Below are 17,645 nucleotides of genomic sequence, written 5' to 3' on the forward strand. Positions count from 1 at the left end.
CTGAGATATTCCTCCCAGATCTTTATCTACCATATGTGGGTGAGAGACCAGTCCATTCTGTGTCTGTGAATCTGTGTGTCTCCTACCAGTCCGGATGGTTGCGGTTCCTTTAGTTGCATAGTTGTTGGACTTCCATTGAACTCAATTTCTGATGGTTGTGAGTGATGGTTGTTCTGTAATTTAGTTGTAATTTTGATGTGGTTGTTCAAGGAGGCAAACCATGTTTACCTACTACACTGTCTTGACCCTGGTAGCCACACCTCTTAATTGGATTTTGCTTTCCTCAGTTTTGCTCTCTTAGTTCTTAAGACAAGCAAGTGTACTCACATCTAGGCAGTAAGGTACTTAAATAGAAGGCAATTGTAATTGCCTTCTCTCACATTAATTAAAGCACTTAACTCATTCTAACATTAAAACCACATTGGATTGAATTCCAAAATGTCTTGGAGCTTTGTCTGACTATTTTGCTCAAAACTTCTAAGGTCATTCTGTTGACAGATTCAACTCCTAAGGGCAAATGAACACTAACAAACAGCCTTATGAAAGTAGAATATCAAAACAACATGCCAATATTTTAATTTTTAAAAGAAATACAACTTTTTCTGGTAAGAAATCCAAGCCCTTAAAAACTTCTGGTGTGCACATTATTTTCATACAAACAAGTTTTGTTAAGAGAGAAGTTATCATCTGAAGGTTGCTTGGTGAGTATGGAATCAGAATAAGAGGAATGACATACATGACTTGGATAATTAATGACACTAGCATGGGTTGATCAGATATAGAGCAGCCTCATAGATAATATCTCTTCCTACCTACAAGTTTTGTACTAACTATAAGGCAAAGATGGAGTCAGACAGATAGAGCTCAAAATATCAGCTTTATTACTGAGAAAGGCTAGATTATGAGACGCAGCTTGCAACCAAAAGCACTTGATAATATTTCTCCACTGAATTATAGCAGTGGACATTGTCATTGGTACAGTTGCCCAGGTGCAGTTACCCCACAGCCAAGCTCCTGGCTACAAGGAAGTGGAGAGATGAAAATGTCTGCACCCTGTGGGAAGGCTGGTTTACAAAGAAAGGAAAGAAACAGAGGTGGAGAGGAGAGCAGAGAGTGATAGCTGTCTTCCAAATTTTGCTTATTAGATAAGACATTTTTCCTCCTGTGAGAAGAAGAAAATGGAAGAAATGAAGGTTAGAAAAATGACCCAGTTGAAAAATAGGTAGTTTTTTTCATTGTCAAAGAAAAATGCCATCATGTGAATACTGGAAGCTTAAACTTTATAGGTAATTTAGGATCTTTTTAAAAATAAGGTTTCTTCAACAACCTTTGGAAAGACAATGAAATCACACTGCCACTAAGCAGGAAAAAGAATTATTGTGCATATTATGACTAGCTTTCAACCAGGGTCAGCTTTCCAAGCAGGTGATGAGAATGCCAGTGGAAGCCCATTGCTGCCCATGGTTCAGGCCAGTTCTTACACCCCATCTATTACCCGTGCCCCAAATTCCTCCAATCCCTCTTCATTTTCCTAGGTTCAAAACCTCTATTAAAATGCCAGCTCTCTGAATATAAGCTAAATATTAGCAAAACCATGGCCTGAATTTCTTAAAAACTAGGATAAAACTTGACATTTGAGGAGGGAAGTGCACCAGAAGAAATCTACCAGAAGCTATAAAGTGTGTCATTAAAATGGGAAATACAGCAATCTAACTTTTCCTATTTTCTACTTTTAATGCACCATCTTCTACCAATAAAAGACAAGTCATGTCAGCCAGCTAGGAGAAGATAAAATGTAAGGATATAGAGGCATTTCTAATAAATTTTAAAAAATTGAATGTCCTGGCCAGAGAAGAGAGTGACAGGGGCTCTTGATGAAATAATATGAAGGCTGAATATAATTTTTCAGGAAATAGACACAGGTATATGCAGCCTATCATAAATCATTGATCACATTTATGCCTAGTGCTCTATAACATTTTCCCTGTGGTGCCCATTGTCTATCCATATTAATAAAAAATAACCTGAAATTAATGCCAAATGCCCAATGAAAATACTGCAAAGCAAAAACACTACTTACCAGATTACTTTTGCTTCAGTTCAAAAGAGTTTGAAAGCTTTGTATCACTCAGTGGCATATTTCATTTTAAGCAGCCTTGTGTACTTTCATCTCTGCGCTATGTGTAGCATGTTGAACTGTCTTCAGAAGATCAAAGAGAAATTCACTGCAAGCTATTTACAAAGGCAAATTTAGTGGCTAACCAAGGTACTTACTTTACTAACCCAACTGGTCCCTTCGAACTACACTGCTCCATAGACCATGCTCAAGTGTGGAGGAGGCTTCCCTGAAGCTGGATGATGTTTGTAGCCTTATTGGTGCTCTTTCTTTGAACTGCACGCCATGGATTTTCCTGTGCTGGAAGAGCACAGTGGAGTTTTCTTCGGGACACATGAGTGCTAAAATCCCTTAGAAAACAAAACCAAAAACAAATGAAAACTACACCAGCACTGCAAAATTGAAAATATTTCATCTCGGTATCAACAAATAAGAAAATCTTGTCCCAAAGTAAATGATTATGATAGTTTTTTTCAATAATTGACCCACTTATATGTGTTTATCTGGCTATGGAATGGATTATAATGCTTTATGTGTACATCGATTTAACTAGAAAATGTTTGTTCTCTGTGTTCTGTTAATATAAAGGTGTACAGCCCTGGCCGGTATCGTTCATTTGGTTGGAGCATCATCCTGTAGACCAAAACATCAGATTTGGTTCCCTGTTACATACTTAGGTTGGGGGTTCAAATCCCTAGAATGGGTATGTACCCCGGTCAGGGCATTTCAAGAAGGCAGCCAATTGATGTTTCTCTCTCTTTCTCTCTCTCTCAAAGCAATGAAAAAAGAAAGTGTCCTTGGGTCAGGATAAAAAATAACATAAAGGTGATTGTGAAGCAAAGTAACACAATGGAAAGAATATAGATTTAGATGTTTTGAATTCCAATACACCTTATAGAAGGGACCGTGATTTTGCCTAAGTTGTTAACATCTCTGAATCTCAGATTTTTTTATCATCAAACTAGGAAGTTCCCTTATAAAAGGGAACTTTTAGGCATCAATGCTGCTCACCAGAATGTTTAGATTTCATGCTTTGGGGCATACAAAGAAATTGCCATTATCTTGACCATTAAGGTTACTCGTGGTGCTATAGCTTATTTTGGCAATGAAATGTGTGTGGAGGTAATGTGTCATTTCTGGGAAGAAGCATTAATTGATACTATTAAACTTTACAAAAGTGTCTTATTTTTCTGAGATAGTCTTTGAAGTATATGAGAGTGGCCCCCCAAAACCTGGAATTATCTTCTGGAAGGCAGGCCCCTTGTAATACAGGCTTGCTCTGCTAAGTGAGTGTTCTAGGAATCCATCTGTACCAGTGTACCAGCTGGCATGCTGCATTTGCCTTCAGCGGATTTTTTAAAAGACTTTTCCAACAATTTGCTCGTTTAATGGTGGGGGATTTACGAAGCACTTGCCCACACCACACTGAGTGCTCAGCAGTTTTTGACCAAAAACGACATGACCCCCATACCCCACCCTCTCTATACACCCAATCTCACCCCAAGTGACTGTTTTTTTGTTTCCTGGTGTGAAAAAAGTGCTCAAAGGGAAACATTTTGCCAATGTTAAATAAGTGAAGCAAAAAATGGAAGAAGCACTAAAAAGCATCAAAATCGATGAGTTCAAAAATTGTTTTGAGTGGTGAAGAAAATGTCTCAGTAGGTGCATTGCATCAAATGAAGAGTACCCTGAAGGTGTCTCAAGTTTAAACATGTAAAAATTAATCAAAATTTTATATAAATAAATTCCTGGGGTCTTGCACACCCCCCTCAAGTGGTGCTATGATGTGAATTTACAAGTCTGAGCTACCACATGGAGGAGAGCTGCCCTTGAGAATTACCTGGATCTAAAATCTTGCTGTTTCAAGTCACTGGGAGTTTTTATCACAGGGTACCCTACCTTTTATGACTGAACATCCTGTGGAATTACTTAAAGGATTAAGTGTAATAAAAATAAAGCCCTTAGCTAAGTGTTTGGAACATAATTGATTAATGTATACTAGTTCTCTTCTTTCTTTTTTTTTCCTTTAACCTTGAGCATTTTTTAAAAGTGAGTCTGCTGTTATAAATCTACAATAATATAAAATTAATAAAGTTTACTTTAGCCCCTCACATCTTTTCCTATTACCTTTATACTTCTCCTGCCTCTCTCCCTGGCTCATGGCAAACAGCTATTATAAAGAGACATGAAAAATCTATTTTATAACCATTTCTTTCCTCCTTACAGTGGCTGTCTCAAGAAAAATAATTTAAAAATCAGTTAAAATTACCTGGAGTCCTGGCTGGTGTATCTCAGTGGATTGAGCATGGGCCTGTGAACCGCCCGATCACGGTTCAACTCCCAGTCAGGGCACATGCCTGGGTTGCAGGCCAGTTCCCAGGAGGCAACCCATGAGAGGCAACCATACATTGATATTTCTCTCCCTCTCTCCTTCCCTTCCTCTCTAAAGATAAATAAATAAAAATTTATAAATAAATAAATTAAATTAAATCTGTTAAAAAATAATAAAATAAAATCACCTGGAATTGTTTTTGTTTTTTTTTCAGTCTCCCAGAAGCTACAGGGATAGTCTTCTTTAGAATAGCTTCTTTTGATGTGATCACCTTTGACAATTTCCCAAGAATCATGGCAGTTCTGAAGAGTATTTCCCATTATGCTTACTTCAGGGTCACAATTTTCCTTAGTCTAATTGGTCTGATAATTAGCTAAATTTCTGCTTAACTTACCTTGGTCTTAAATTGGCCTTCTTAAATTTACTGCAAGACCTAGAAAATGGAAACATACAGAAATAGAACAGAACAATTTTTCTAGTTCAGTGGATACAAGAAATGGCCCTAAACATACTTGATATCATTAATAGCTAATATATACAGGGTGGGGCAAATGTAGGTTTACAGTTGTTCATATGAAAAATAATGCAATAATTACTAAACAATACAATAATTAACTCTGTGTTTTGCATACTCATAACTGTAAGTCTACTTTTGCCTCACCCTGTATATATCACAAACTTTGTGACAGGCACTTTGCAAGCAATGGTTTATATAACCTTCACAATGCTATGAAGTAGGCAATGCAGTCAAGAATGTTTAGAGGAGCCAATTCACCAACATCTCTAACTAGTAACGAGTGAAGCAGAGACAGGTACCTAAGCGCTTTTGAGTTAAAAGTTTATGTTCTTATCCAAGTCATATGGTTATAGAGGTATGTAATGCCTATCTTAGGTCATCCCTCCCTTGAGGAATCTTACCTGTCATTGGCTAACCAGTCATACACTGGGGGCCAGGCAGGGTGAGGTAAAGGGGGAAGATGGGGTACCTTTGCCAAGGACATAAGCTTTGTCTCCTTAGTGGCTAATGGTCCCAAGGTCTCTTATTTAGCCTTAGTCATGGGTGGGGGGTGGGTATTACAGCTTCTGAAATCAGGCAGGGCAGTTCCCAACATATTATATTCTTTGGTTATTTACAGGAAACATTTACAAGGAGATATTTTTAATCTATATTTATTGGATTATTGAATATGGCTACATAGAAGATACTGTAACAAGACTATTTATGAAACACAGAAATAGGATTCTCCCTCTCAAAACTCAGTTTTACAAGGAGGAACAGTGGCAATATGTATTACATTTTACTGTTGTTATGTAGCTGTGGTCATCAGGTGCGATGGGGAAGAGAATAATGAATAATATAGCTCTGTTTTTCTTTGCAGAATAATTACATTCCATATTTAAGTTAATTAAAACTGCTATGGAAAATTTTTTATTACCTTTTGTTTTTATTTCTTTCAGAAGAGGAAATTAAAGAGAAGACATTCATTCCTTCCTGACCTCAACATTAATTTTTTGGTTTAACAAGTCTCCTTAGAATACATCTGAAGTTCTGAGGTAGAAAGAATATACTACAAATAATAAACCATGACCAGAGCATGAAAATCAAAGAGCAACTGAATAGTTGCAAATGCGATTTTTCAGATTAAAAATGTATATTGATTTAAAATTCAACTAACTTCACATTTTCTCACATTATATTGCACATATAGGTTCTGCTATTTGTACATGAAGTATGAGGAACAAAGGATCTCAATTTTTTATTTATTTTTATTTTTATTTTTTTAAGGAACAAAGGATCTTAATTTGTACATATGTGTATTTGTGGGAATTTTCTAGATCAAAATTTCTTGAAAGTCTGTCATTCACTGGACTGCATTGTAAAATACAGGATGGGGCAAAAATAGGTTTACAGTCATGAGTATGTGACAGAGTTTATTCTTGTATTATTAGCAAATAATAATATGCTTATAATATTATTACATGCTTATATGCTTATTACATATTATAGTAATATGTAATATTATTAGTAAATAATAATTATTATGCTTTTTCTGTATGAACAACTGTAAACCTAAGTTTGCCCTACTTTGTACTATCTAATTCTAGGAACATACAGACTTATATGGAAGAAAAATATGTGGGGATATGTGCCATGGAGTTTTTCATATATGTAATTCAACATGGATGCATACATGCTCATACAAGTGTGTAGAGACAAGAATAATTTGAGAAGAAATTCATATCATGCCACTAGATAGGAGGGATTCTTAAATTATCAAATGTGGATAGTTATTTAAAACTTCTGCTTGATTAGCCATAGTTGCTGCAGAGAGAAGACCCAGAGATGGGGTGGTAAGTGAGCTGAGGTTTCCTCAGACAATTTTATATTTTAGTCTTGTTAAATGTCTATAAATTAGAATAGTGCTAATTATAACTGCTAATAATAGCAATGAACCATGAAAAATTATACAAAGACAAAAGATGATACACTAACCCATGTTTTAAATACCCTTCTATCCACCTAAAACAGCTAACTTGCATTTTCACATGGTCATACAAACCAATGCACACACACATTCTCTCTCTCCCTCTCTGCTCTGTCTTTTTCTCTGTTTCTCTCTCTGCCTCTTTCTCATTCTTTTTCTTTCTCACAGGTTTTATTTGTTTTACTAAAATGGATTAATACTGTATATATTAATAAGCTGTTTGTTTTTTCCTTTAAAAATGCTTCAGTGCATTCCTCTGAATCAATAATATGAATAGAATGTATACTTTTGAATAGCTCCATTGTGTGGATGTATAAAACTTATTTACTCATTTTTCCTGATAACACTCAACATTTAATAGTTTTTACCATTAAAAATGTTTTAATAAGTATTTATATATGCAAATATTTACAAACTAAATATCTTTATATTTATTACTATATAATAAATCCTTTAAAGTGATTTCAGCCCAATAAATATTTTCTGTAATAAATACTCCCAATGTTAATCTCAGCTCTGTGGAGCTCATGGCTCTAATTAATTTACCTGTAACTTGATCATGGGTAACATATTGCTTTCTCTGGAAAATGTCTCAAAAATTATATGATGTTTTGATAGCAGTGAATTCTTATACTATTTTTATTTCTATGAATTCATGCTTACTCCAAATGGAAATAGAAGAGTACAGAAAAAACCCTACATTTTTATAGGAGTTTTATATAACTTCCAAATATTGGAAGCAAGCTATCTGACCTGTAGCTGGTGAATAAATTAACAACGTATGGTGCATCTTGTCAATGTAATACCACTCAGCAGTTCAGAGAAGTATACTTCTGCTGCACACAAAACCATTGAATAATCTCACATGCAACATGCTAAGTAGAAAGATTCTGACAGATAGAATTACACAGTGTCTGACAGCATTTACAGGACATTGTGAAAATGGCACAGCTGTGGGGACAGAAAACAAAGCAGTCGGGGATTTAGTGTGACAGGGTTGAGTGTGGGGGAGAGAGGATGGTGACTAATGGGACATGAGTGAAACCGAGAGAATGATGGGGCTCTACTGTAGCTTGATGGTGGTACGTTTTTCAAAATACCAAATGAATGGCTTGCAGTCTGTGCAAATTATACTAAATATAAAAACAAACACTGCCACCAACAAAAAGTAAAATATTTTCTAGTAAACTGCAAAGCATAAAGTGGAGTGCATTAACTCTACCCAAACTCCACCAAACTATAACCTTGTATGGATTTCCCTAAGATGAAACATGTAAATATGGTTTGGGACAGAACATTTTTTTTTGGCATTTAATTAATGCAGAAATGCCTAGATTAACATGACATAAAGCCAATATGTCTGCCTCTTAAAAATGTGCCAATATGTCTGCCTCTTAAAAATGTGTGTTTCATATGACATAAGCAGAAAGTGGATGAGTTGGCAGCTGTTAGCACTTGTTCAGTTTTCATTATTTGATGTACATGAAAAATAAACCTATTATTTGTCAAAAGTAGCAAGAAGGTTCCAGTTGTATTAATGTTTAAGTAATATTTTTCAAACTAGGAAGACCAAGCAGAGTTGTGTCATGGTTTTTAAAATAAGGGAATTAATTCAAAATTGCATTTAAACAGATCATGCATGATAAGTTTAATAGTGTAAAAATTCAATCTTTCAGGAGAAAGTAATATCAAACATAAATAACTGCCATAAGATACAAAAGATATGTAAAAAAGGCTCTTGCTTCATAAATCCGTCAGAAAAATTGAAGTATCAGTTCATTTTTCTTTTTCTAGAAGAGGGGAGGGAAGGGAGAAAGAGGGAGAGAAATATCTGTTGGTTGCCTCCTAGCGACTGAACCCACGATGCAGGCTGATGCCCTGACTGGGAATCAAACCAGCCACCTTTTGCTTTATGGGATGATACCCAACAAACCGAGTCACACCTGTCAGAGCAGAAACATCACTTTAGAAAGAAAAGATAACATGGAATGAGGTAATCAGGAATAGATATTTATTAGAGTTATGAAATTTTTGACACTTTTCTCACTTTCTTAAACTGATCTGTGATGCACTGTCAGCCAGGGCCTCAATCCAGACAAATATAAAGACGATGATATTAATTTCTATCCTGTATACTTTTTTCTATCAAAGCTCCCTTAAAAAATACTCTCATGACTTCCCACACTGATATTATTAAAAACAATACCTACACATGCCTTAATCTTTTTTGAGCATGTTCTTGAGCAATGTATCCATTGATTAACTTAGTTAAATAAAAAATGAAATATTACTGGCATGTATATTTATTTATTATTTATTTCCAATTGTGGCTTTCAAAAATTATACAGTCTATTTCAAATGAACACAGATAAAGTTAAATTATCATGAATCTGTTTTTCCATTGCAAACAAAAAAAATATACTTGAAAAGTAACTAAATAAAATTTAATATTAAAAAAAAATTGCATCCAAACTTAGATATGTGATAAATGAATATATATTAATTCATGAGATTTTTAATTTCTCAAAAATAAATTTATAAAGAATGTTAATTCTCATTTTATGACTTTTCTTTTAAATACCTACCCAAAGATATGTTTATTGATTTTAGAGAGAGAGGAAGGGAGAGAGAGGAAGAAAGAAAAGCATTGACATGAGAGAGAAACATCGTATGTACCCCTAGCAGGGATCCAACCTGCAATCTAGTGTGTATCCTGACCAGGGATCATCAAATCTACACCTTTTTGGTGTATGGGTTGATGCTCCAACCAAATGAGCCACCCAGCCAGCACTCATTTTATGACTTTTTAAGCCACATTTAGTTTTCTTTGTGAAACAGCAATCTTTTAATTGAGAAAAATGAGCATGATGTGTAAAATATTAGGGAATAATTCTTAAGGAAACAGTAGAGAATGTGCTGATATAGATACTGCTTTGTGTAATTGAAGTTTAGCAATGTAGTGACAGTAGGATATACGAGGTCTGTCCAGAAGGTATCCAGCCATGTAATATCAAAAATAGAGACATTTACTAAAGAAGATACAAGATACAAGAAACATTGTACATGGGACAATGACACCTCAATCCCCTTCAAAGTAAGCACCTTGGGACCTCACACAGTTCTCCCAATTACCATCAGCTGCCCCATCATATTTTCCTGAATCTCATCAATGGTCTGAAATCTTTTTCCTTCCTGTGGGGGGGGCTCTGTCCGCAGGCCCGCCCCCCCTGCCCCGCCCAACTGCCATGGATGAGAATAAAGCTACCAAAATATAATCCGCTTGGGGAGGAAAGGTGGCCAATCTCTCAAAGGAGAAGGACCAAGGGCCTTTTTGTCAATGGGCTTTTATTGGGTTTATTTTTGCACAGGAATACAGGTAAAGCTTATTAATCATTGTCAGGCAATAAGAATCAAACAATAGATAACAAAGAACTCTGAGGGCCTATTTTGAGTCAGGGTCAGATAGCTAAAGAGCTATAAAACTTTGAGAAACAAACTCACTTCCTCACTTGGACCCTTATTTAATTGACAGCATTCTAAACAAAGCAGGTTTCACAGGATTTTACATATTCTTTCTTAGGCCTGATTGCCCTAGGGAATCCACCCTTTCCAGCACAGGGCAGTACCCACCACCAGCATTGTTTCAAGCTTAAGGCATTGTCTCAGGCTTAAGTCAGGCAGAGTAGTAAGGCAGCCAAGAGATTAAGAGACAGAATGACGACTCAGGCTATGTCATAGCCAAGGAGTGGGGGTCCATCACCTCCTGTTGCTGTAGCCCCTCCAATCCTGCCTTGGGGCCTCCACATGATCCCACCTGTCTTAGGTCATTCCCCCCTTGGGGAATCTTACCCATCATTGGCTAACCGATCAAGCACTGGGGGCCAGTTATGGATGAAGAAAAAGGAGCAGAAGCAGTGCCATGACAGGGAGATAATCCTTGTCTCCTTGGTGGTTTATGGTCCAAAGGTCGCTTTCTCAGCCTTAGCCGTGGCAGGGTTACAGCTCCTAAAACCAGGCAGGGCAGTTTCCAACACTTTCCAAAGTTGATTTTAGTTTTTGGAAAACCCAAAAGTTGCAGGGTGCCAAATCTGGGCTATACAGGGTCTCAGTCAGCTGGCTGATTTGATGTTTCACCAAAACATTCTGCACAAGACGTAATGCATGAGTGGCCGCGTTGTCGTGATGAAGTTGCCACTGGCTAGTTGCCCATAGCTGCAAACTTCTGAATCATCAGAATATTTTCTGCAAAGAAGTGTTCAACATAAAATCTATGCAAATTAATTGCTCTACTTGCTCAGTCATTTTGAATGCCACAGCCACACAGTACACATGTTTACTCAACAGCATCTACTGCCCCTACTGACTGGTACAATGAAATTCTCATTGTTCATGCACATGCATTCCAATTCACTCCCCTTGGCTTCCAGGTTAGATTGATGTCATTGAAACTGTTTTCATTATATTAACAATGGCTGGACTTTTTTTGGACAGACCTCATATGTAAGAGACTTAGCAATGACATGTTAATCACAGAGAAGAGGGTTAGTCTCTTAGTCAGTGGTGAGTAATTTAGACCTGAGTAACTCAGGGCTCATATGTAAGTGAAATCTGTGGAGTGTCTAGAATCTCTCAAATGCTTGGAAGACCTAATATGGCCATAAAAGTCTGAAGGCCTTTACCTCACTGTGGAAGGTGAGGGGGTGATCCCAATCCATCAGATTAATCTCTTCTACTAAACCTCACTCAATTTAAGTGAAATGTCATGGCCTCAAACTTTTGCAAGAGGTAGAAAATACTAATGTTGGTCAGAAAAATTAAGTGTCAGGAAACATGAACTTCTGAGTGGCATGGCTCTATACTGGGTAGAGGCATGGAGATCATAATTAAATGGTAGCATTTACTTTTCTTTCCCAAAATATCATATACACAAAGAAATTGGCATTGGGGGAAAATGAGAAGGCTGGTGGAAAGATAAAGTTGCCTTGGAAAGGAAAGGTAGACAAACACACTTCTATTAGAAAAATGACCAAAGAATGAAAGATATTGCTTCTACTTCAGCTGGACAAAGGTGTCCCCAACCCACCAGGGTTCTGTTGAGAAGGGTTCCCTGGACTCTTAACTGTGTACTCTCAGGAGGGAAGAAGAGGATCGTTTGTGACACTATCTCTCCCTCACCAAATATTCTAAAAGCTGTGATGGTGCTGGAGTGATATGTTAATTACAATATAGGAGTCAGTTCTCTGCCTCTGCCCAAGTCTGAGAAAAGAGCTAGAATGCTATCCAAAGCTATTTTACTAATTCTTAATACCCAAGGTAAAAAATCATCTTTCCGAATGTGCGGAGCATACCTCAGGGAAACGTTCTGATAAAAGCTATGATAGGACTTCCCAGAGAGAATGAGGAATTTGAGTGCAAAGAAAGGCTATCAGGCTATCGTTACGGAGTTCATCATGCTGCCGAGCCTACTGTTATAGAAAAGCAAAACCTTGGGAAAATAGGTCTCTTTTGTATTTCTCATAGTGCAGATCACCATCTTCAGGAAGGTTCAACTGCATAAGAGAATTGAAAGGAGGAGAAATTTCCAATACCAAATTATGTGTTCACAACATGCATTTGAGACAGAATTTGGGGAAATTTTATATCCATTATCAAAAGCCCAAAGAAAGTTTGGTAGAGGCTGCCTTTATGTTAGGGACTAGTAGAAAGACCAAGCTTTGGAGCTGCTTTTGATATTTACCCCTTTGACCCCTTTGGGGGTCGGAACATGACTGCAGACACAGATAGCTTGTCCAGTTTATGCTGACAAAGATTCTCTGTTTCTAATCTTCAGCCAGACTCTTCTGACCTCTTTTTCAACTAGGCCTCAAATTTTGGGCTTCTATGTCCAGATCTACACTGTCCAGTTTTAACAAGAATCCTACCACACTGATTTAGCCAGGATATTTCACCCTCAATATCTAATCAGTTTTCTCACCTTCCACCATCCCTGAAATGCTGTTTGGTCACCTTGGCTTCACCAAGAATCCTATTACATCACTTTAGCCGGAAGAACCCTTTACTCCTGATATTCCTTACTAATTTTCTAACCACCAACCCCAGCCTGCTCCCTGGATGAAAATTGCTGCTTTTCCTTGGTATGTTTAGAATTGAGCCCTTCTGTACCAATTTTTTTTCCTGTTGCAAGAGCTTTTCTAAATAAAACCCGCTTTTACTGTTCTACTGTCCAGCTCTGTTTTTGCTTTGCCAATACTATCTTTGAAAGGACCTCCTAATGAGAATGCTGCTCTACACTAGACGTTGTTGCTGGAGAACAGGCCTTGCAAATAACTCGGCTGGGCCTGATCAAACACTCCAAATAGCTGCCTCTCTGACAGGGCTCAGTCAGTACTAATTCAATGCTGTGGTTCACCTATAGAATTGTATGGCATGAAGTCATTATTTCTTTGTGATCCAAGTAATCATAAATATAGCTATTGGAAACTGGGATCCTCATCTACAGCTAGGCCTCTTATGAATTTACTTAACTCGCACTGCAGTAATATTTAACATGCATTTTGACAGGACATCTAGGCCTTCACTAATTATATTTTGAACCACAGGATCCTTTCCTTAGTGGCTAAAACTGTGAGGCTTAAAGAAATACTACCATGAACTCTTTGGCTTTGGGCAAGGGTAATGTGTTATTAATCTTTCTTACTGCCATCTTTTTAGCTGTCCCAATAAGTAAGTAGTGTGTGTGCGTGCGTGCACATGTTTAAGAGAGAGAACACCCGTCAGAGGCAGAAAGGGGGAGAAAAGGAGAAAGAGACTGGGGAAGGCAGGCAGGCACACTTCATATATGTCTGCTTATTTGTATGGCCATGTGTCTGTACATTTGAAATCTATGTGGAAGGTGAGATAAAAATGCATGCCTGAGGTAAACAATAAAATTTATGAAAAATTAAAATTTTGGAACTATAATAGCAGCTCCATAAGTATAGAGGTCATGTCTGTGACAATTCCTAAAGGAGTTTATAGTGAAAAAATAGAATAGAAACTTAAGTCAGACATTAATCAATTAAGAAACTATTATCACTTAGGATATGATCAATGATGAATAATGAAAACAAGCAATAATTTGGTCTGTACTATTATTTTTTGTTTACCATCCAAATCATTACCAAAATTCCCTCTCTTCACTACAGCTTTAACATGATATATGCACGGCTGTTGGATTAAATTGAGGATTATGTATAAGCTAATGTAATTTTATAAAGTCATAATCATCCTTACTGGTGTGGCTCACTGGATTGAGTACTGACCTGCAAACTGAATGGTCACTGGTCTGATTCCCTGTCAAGGCACATGCCTGGGCTGCCAGCCAGGTCCCCAGTTGTGGGCGTGGGAGAGACAACTGATCCATGTATCCCTTTCACATTGCTGTTTCTCTCCCTTTCTTTCTCCTTCCCTTCCCCTCTCTCTAAAAGTAAATAAATAAAATATTTTAAATAAAAGTCATAATTAATGAGGTACAGCCTGAGATTAATAGTGCAGTCAGAACACAACTAAGAAGATAATTTCAAAATAATTTAAGTTCTTCAGCCCCGACTGGTGTGGCTCTGTTGTTTAGGCGTCATCTCACAAAGTGAAAGATCATTGGTTAGATTCCTGGTCAGGGCATATGCCTGGGTTTCGGGTTCTGTCCCCAGTCAGGGCACATACAAAAAACAACAGATTGATGTTTTTCTCTCACATGGAAGTTTCTCTCCCTCTGTTTCTCCCTCCTTCTCCCTCCCTATAAAAACAGATAAAATATTAAATAATAATAATTTAAGCTCGTCACATGTATTTCTTAAAGCCCATGAAAGAGGCATATTTTTATTGTATTGCTTAAAATTCTTCTCTAACTTAACAGCTTCTCATTTCTGTATCATTCCAAAATTCCTCTGAAAAATTTGCATGAAAGTTTTAGTCCTCAAACCAATCTAGTACTTAAATTTTTCTCTTTCAGCCTACATTCCTTCTTCTAATAGTTCATCATGAAAACCCCAAAGATAAGTGGAACAAGATAGGACCTTTTTTGGAAATCTAAAGGGTGAAGTCGAAATTTATCTTAGTAGATAAGGGGAAAGAGAAAGGTCAGTATCATTTATTGTTTAATACATTTGGCATATCACATTGAGACTTTGTGTTTCTTTATCCAAATGCTAATTCCTTTCTATTTTGATGGCTTAGAGATGCTGACATTTACATACCAATCCCTTTCTCCCTGTTTCCATGTTCCCACAGCCTTAGTTCTCCTCCATCAGCTCTTGTTTTGTACATGACCCAGTTCACTCATGCTCTTCCAAGGGCCAAGTTTTCTTCCTTGTAACTTTCTGTATCTTTTCCAAGCTTTAACTGCAAAAGAAAGTGTACTTTCTCTCCTACTTGATTTTCTTCCTTTTTCTATTTCTCTCTTTAATTATAAGAGTGATTTGAAAAATAACATACTGTAACATCCCAAATTGGGTAACTGACACAAATGTATGCATAAGTAATTGAACAGATTCTCACATTTTACCCAGAGGAGAACATCTTCTTGGGAAATGACTACTATATTTCTGGGTCTGCCTTAGTTTATACAAGCAAACTCTTTACCAAGAACATGTTTTGTTCAAGGCATTATTGCATTACTTTAACTTGGTTTGTAAAACTTGCTGTTTCTTCCACTCGGCAACTGCAAATGCCCCCTTTCAGCTCCCAGCAACAGCTGCTCCAGCATCCCGTTCACAGTGGTGTTGGGTTGCATTAAGGATCACTGAAATGCCAGAAGACTGGCCGTGGTCCAGAGTCTTGATAGTGCTGATAATATCTGGTTGTTTTAGATTTAGTATGACTTCAACCAATGGTGGTAAAATCTACTAAGAATAAGATATAGTAATTATGACAGATGAAATCTCACAAATATGTAACAGGCCACGATCTGCCACCGTTCTTTAAACCTTTAGTTTAGTTAGGAATATGAAGCCAATATCCCAGACTACTCTACCTTCCAGCTCAGCCAATTTTGATCAACTGTTTCAGTTAGTACATAATTTTACATTAGGCACGTATGTAGTGATAATAGCCTTAAATCCAATCTGGCTGATACAAAGGTTTGATACATGCAATATACCTGTATATCCAATGAATGCTACATTAACCCATCAAAGTTGCTGTTTAATGCTATTAAGCCCGAACCAGTTTTTGCATGATTGTTGCCATGCTTTATGTCACATGCCCCTAAAAACTGGGCCAAAACATACAGAACTCTGCACAGATCAATGCTGATCCAAGGAACACCTGGCCTAGCAACTCTGCCTGTTAGAAAAGCTGTAGTTTGGATATAGTATAACTGTGATCATATAGCTCCTATATATTTTTCTTATTATTGTTATTCTATTACAGTTGTCCCAATTTTTCCTCTTTGCTCTCCTCCTCTCAGCCCACCCCCTGCTCCCACAGTCAATCCCCACACTGTTGTCCATGTCCATGGGTTATTCACACCTGTTCTTTGACTAGTCCTGTCCCTTTTTTTCCACCACTGTCCATCTCCCCCTTCTCTTTGGCAGTTTTTAGTATGTACCATGTATGGCACGTGTATTTGACTAGTATGTTTCCATGTCTCTGGTTCTACTTTGCTCATTAGTTTTTCACTTAGCATAGTGTTCTCCAGTTCCATCCACTTTGTTGCAAAGGGAAGGAGTTCCTTCATTCTGCTGCATAGTATTCCACTGTGTAAATGTACCACAGGTTTTTGATCCACTTATTTACTGATGGGCACTTAGGCTGTTTCCAGCACTTGGCTATTGCAAATAGTGCTGCTATGAACGTAAAGGTGCATAAGTTCTTTTGAATTGGTGTTTCAGGGTTCTTATGGTACATTCCCAGCTGTGGAATCACTGGGTCAAAAGGAGGTTCCATTTTTAACTTTTTGAAGAAATTCCATACTGTTTTCCACACTGGCTTCACTAGTCAGCATTCCCACTTACAGTGCTCAAGGGTTCCCTTTTCTTCACATACTTGCCAGGACTTGTTGTTTGTTGATTTGTTAATGATAAGTAAACAAGCAGCACAAGCCATTCTGACAGGTATGATGTGATATCTCACTGTGGATTTAATTTGCATCTCTCTGATGGCTAGTGTGTATCTATGGACCATTAGTATGCTATTTTTAAAAATTTATGTATAGTTGGTATACAATATTATATTAGTTAAATTAGTTTCAGGTGCACGATATAGTTATTTGACATTTTTATACCTTACCATGTGATCACCTCACTAATTCTAGTAATCATCTGTTACTGTGCAAACTTATCACATTATTAACTATATTTCCCTTCACCTTTTTCACTCATACTTTCATTCCCATCCCTTCTGGCAACTGTCTCCTTTATTCATTTATCTATCAACAGACATCTACATTGCTTACATACCTTGGCTATTGTAAATAATACTGCAATCAACATAGGGGTATATATATATATCTTTTTAAAAATAATTTTACTTATTTGTTGTTCAAGTACAGTTTTCTGTTTTTTACTCCCACCCCAGCCCTCCCTGCCAGTGCTCCCCACCTCCCTCCCATTTCCACCCCCCTTAGCTTTTGTCCATGTGTCCTTTATACTAGTTTCTGTAAATCCTTCCCCTTTTCCCCTGAAATTCCCTCTCCTTTCCCCTCTGGTCACTGTCAGCCTGTTCTCTATTTGAG

At 37.2% G+C, this 17,645-nt stretch overlaps 1 long non-coding RNA gene across 1 annotated transcript in view; it reads right to left on the reverse strand.

Annotated features, from left to right (window-relative positions):
* Nucleotides 1-4,842: 4,842 nt before the first annotated feature.
* The window catches only part of LOC128628112 (uncharacterized), a 43,322-nt gene continuing 30,519 nt past the window's right edge, over nt 4,843-17,645 (reverse strand). Inside the window, exon 4 of the long non-coding RNA XR_008392444.1 lies at nt 4,843-4,881. This is a non-coding gene — a long non-coding RNA (uncharacterized LOC128628112). The remainder of the gene's footprint in view (nt 4,882-17,645) is intronic.

The sequence above is a fragment of the Artibeus jamaicensis genome, unplaced genomic scaffold (genome assembly GCF_021234435.1).
Source record: "Artibeus jamaicensis isolate MK-2021 breed Jamaican fruit bat unplaced genomic scaffold, CSHL_Jam_final contig_540, whole genome shotgun sequence".
NCBI lineage: Eukaryota > Metazoa > Chordata > Mammalia > Chiroptera > Phyllostomidae > Artibeus > Artibeus jamaicensis.